Genomic DNA, 3,918 nt, shown 5'->3' with positions numbered 1-3,918 from the left:
TCACCCCCCTCCCTCTCTCCTCTCCCTCTCCCCCCAATCCCCCCTCCTCACCCCCTCCCTCTCTCCTCTCCCCCCCTAGCCCGGATGAGCCTGCGTGCCCCCCCCCTCCCCCTCTCCCCCCTCAGCCATGGATTTCCGCTTCTTCCGGCGCGGCCCCCCCCAGCCCGGACCCCAAGCCCCCCGTGGGTGGGGGAGGGGGGTGGGGGAGGGGGTGGGACACTGACCTTGTCCCCCACGGCCCTGTCTGGCCCCATCTCGGGGATCGCCCAGATCACCCCCTCGCTGTTCCTGAGCAGCGGCAACATCGCCGGCGACCGCCAGGCTGTGTTTCTCACGGGGCATTACGTGCGTGGTCAACGCCACGGTGGAGTTGACCAGCCCGCGCTGGCCGGACGTCGAGGTGATCCGTATCCCCCTCCCCGACCTCCCCCACGCCCCCCTCTCCCTCTACTTCGACACGGTGGGCGACAAGATCCGGCAGGGTGTCCCCGGCGTAACGGGCGCACGTTAGTCCACTGCGTGGCGGGGGTCAGCCGGTCGCCCACGCTCTGCATCGCCTACCTGATGAAACACCAGCGCCGGTCCCCTGCTCCAGGCCCACGACTGGGTGCGGTCTCGTAGGCCTGTCATTAGGCCCAACCTGGGCTTCTGGAGGCAACTGGTCGACTACGAGAGGCGTCTGTTTGGGAAGAATACGGTCACAATGGTGCCCACCCCCTTGGGCATGGCTCCCGACCTGTACCAAGGCCAAGCCTCACACGCCCTGGCCTCATACTGGGCCTTCAGATAAAGACAGAGTGACATGGAATGGTAGTGGTGGAGTTACGCACGCACAAACGCACGCACACACGGTCAGCATGGTGCCCACCCCACATGGGCATGGCTCCCGACCTGTACCAAGGCCAAGCCTCACACGCCCTGGCCTCATACTGGGCCTCCAGATAGAGACAGAGAGTGACATGGAGTGGTAGTGGAGTTACGCACGCACAAACGCACGCACACGCAGTCAGCATGGTGCCCACCCCCATGGGCATAGCTCCCGACCTGTACCAAGGCCAAGCCTCACACGCCCTGGCCTCATACTGGGCCTTCAGATAAAGACAGAGAGACATGGAATGGTAGTGGTGGTGGTAGAGTTACGCACGCACAAACGGTCAGCATGGTGCCCACCCCATGGGCATGGCACCCGACCTGTACCAAGGCCAAGCCTCACACGCCCTGGCCTCATACTGGGCCTTCAGATAAAGACAGAGAGTGACATGGAGTGATGGTGGTGGAGTTACGCACGCACAAACGCACGCACACACACGGTCAGCATGGTGCCCACCCCCATGGGCATGGCTCCCGACCTGTACCAAGGCCAAGCCTCACACGCCCTGGCCTCATACTGGGCCTTCAGATAAAGACAGAGAGACACAGAGTGATAGTGGTGGAGTTACGCACGCACAAACGCACGCACGCACGATCAGCATGGTGCCCACCCCCATGGGCATGGCTCCCGACCTGTACTAAGGCCAAGCCTCACACGCCCTGGACTCATACTGGGCCTTCAGATAAAGACAGAGAGTGACATGGAGTGGTAGTGGAGTTACGCACGCACAAACGCACGCACACCCCCATGGGCATGGCTCCAGACCTGTACCAAGGCCAAGCGCCACACGCCCTGGCCTCATACTGGGCCTTCAGATAAAGACAGAGACACAGAGAGACATGGAGTGGTAGTGGAGTTACGCACGCACAAACGCACGCACGCACAAACAAACGGACGCACGCACACACAAACGCGTGCACACGCACGAACGCACGCCCCGGCCTCCTACTGGGCCTTCCGATAAAGATACAGAGAGACACAGAGTGGTGGTGGAGTTACACACGATGTGTGTGAGTGGGTGTGTCTATCTGTGTGTGTGTGTGTGTGTGTGTGTATCTGTGTGTGTGTGTGAGTCTATCTGTGTGTGAGCGTGTCCCCATATGTCCCACCCTTACACCACAGAGCCCCATCCTGCCCCAACCTCTCCACTGTAGGTCAGGCCCCTCGAGTCCTGGCTACATCCTCGTGAATCTTCTCCGCGCCCTTTCCAGCTCGACGACATCTCTCCCGCAACGCGGCGCCCAGAACTGAACGCAACGCTCTAAACACGGCCTCACCAACGCCTGGTACAACTGCAACGTGACCTCTCAACGTCTACACTCAATACCCTGACTGATGAAGGCCAAAGTGCCAGAAGCTCTCCCCACCCCCTCACCTTAAACCCTTGTCCTCTGGTCCTCGATCCCCCTACTCTGGGCAAGAGACTCTGTGCGTCTACCCGATCTATTCCCCAGGAGGATGAGGGGCGATCTTATAGAGGTGTACAAGATCACGAGGGGAATAGATAGGGTAGACGCACAGAGTCTCTTGCCCAGAGTAGGGGAATCGAGGACCAGATGACATGGGTTTGATGTGAGGAACCTGAGGGGCAACTTGTCCACACAGAGGGTGGTGGGTGTATGGAACGAGCTGCCGGAGGAGGTAGTTGAGGCTGGGACTATCACAACGTTTAAGAGACACTTCGACAGGTACATGGTTTGGAGGGATATGGGCCAAACGCGGGCAGGTGGGACTAGTGTAGATGGGGCATGTTGGTCGGTGTGGGCAGGTGGGACTAGTGTAGATGGGGCATGTTGGTCGGTGTGGGCAGGTGGGACTAGTGTAGATGGGGCATGTTGGCCGCTGTGGGCAGGTGGGACTAGTGTAGATGGGGCATGTTGGTCGGTGTGGGACTAGTGTAGATGGAGCATGTTGGCCGGTGTGGGCAGGTGGGACTAGTGTAGATGGGGCATGTTGGTCGGTGTGGGCAGGTGGGACTAGTGTAGATGGGGCATGTTGGTCGGTGTGGGCGGGTGGGACTAGTGTAGATGGGGCATGTTGGTCGGTGTGGGCAGGTGGGACTAGTGTAGATGGGGCATGTTGGTCGATGTGGGCGGGTGGGACTAGTGTAGATGGGGCATGTTGGTCGGTGTGGGTGGGTGGGACTAGTGTAGATGGGGCATGTTGGTCGGTGTGGGACTAGTGTAGATGGGGCATGTTGGTCGGTGTGGGCAGGTGGGACTAGTGTAGATGGGGTATGTTGGTCGGTGTGGGCAGGTGGGACTAGTGTAGATGGGGCATGTTGGTCGATGTGGGACTAGTGTAGATGGGGCATGTTGGTCGGTGTGGGCAGGTGGGACTAGTGTAGATGGGGCATGTTGGTCGGTGTGGGCAGGTGGGACTAATGTAGATGGGGCATGTTGGTCGGTGTGGGACTAGTGTAGATGGGGCATGTTGGTCGGTGTGGGACTAGTGTAGATGGGGCATGTTGGTCGGTGTGGGCAGGTGGGACTAGGGTAGATGGGGCATGTTGGTCGGTGTGGGCAGGTGGGACTAGTGTAGATGGGGCATGTTGGTCGGTGTGGGACTAGTGTAGATGGGGCATGTTGGTCGGTGTGGGACTAGTGTAGATGGGGCATGTTGGTCGGTGTGGGCAGGTGGGACTAGGGTAGATGGGGCATGTTGGTCGGTGTGGGCAGGTGGGACTAGTGTAGATGGGGCATGTTGGTCGGTGTGGGCAGGTGGGACTAGTGTAGATGGGGCATGTTGGTCGGTGTGGGACTAGTGTAGATGGGGCATGTTGGTCGGTGTGGGCGGGTGGGACTAGTGTAGATGGGGCATGTTGGTCGGTGTGGGCAGGTGGGACTAGTGTAGATGGGGCATGTTGGTCGGTGTGGGACTAGTGTAGATGGGGCATGTTGGTCGGTGTGGGCGGGTGGGACTAGTGTAGATGGGGCATGTTGGTCGGTGTGGGCGGGTGGGACTAGTGTAGATGGGGCATGTTGGTCGGTGTGGGACTAGTGTAGATGGGGCATGTTGGTCGGTGTGGGACTAGTGTAGATGGGGCA

At 59.9% G+C, this 3,918-nt stretch overlaps 1 pseudogene; it reads left to right on the top strand.

The window, feature by feature from the left end:
* Nucleotides 1–127: 127 nt before the first annotated feature.
* Nucleotides 128–790, top strand: LOC144591567 (dual specificity protein phosphatase 14-like; annotated as a pseudogene).
* Nucleotides 791–3,918: the final 3,128 nt, after the last annotated feature.

This window comes from Rhinoraja longicauda, unplaced genomic scaffold (assembly GCF_053455715.1).
Source record: "Rhinoraja longicauda isolate Sanriku21f unplaced genomic scaffold, sRhiLon1.1 Scf001128, whole genome shotgun sequence".
NCBI lineage: Eukaryota > Metazoa > Chordata > Chondrichthyes > Rajiformes > Arhynchobatidae > Rhinoraja > Rhinoraja longicauda.
Note: the sequence above shows the minus strand (reverse complement) of the source record. Positions and strands in the feature narration are given on the sequence as shown.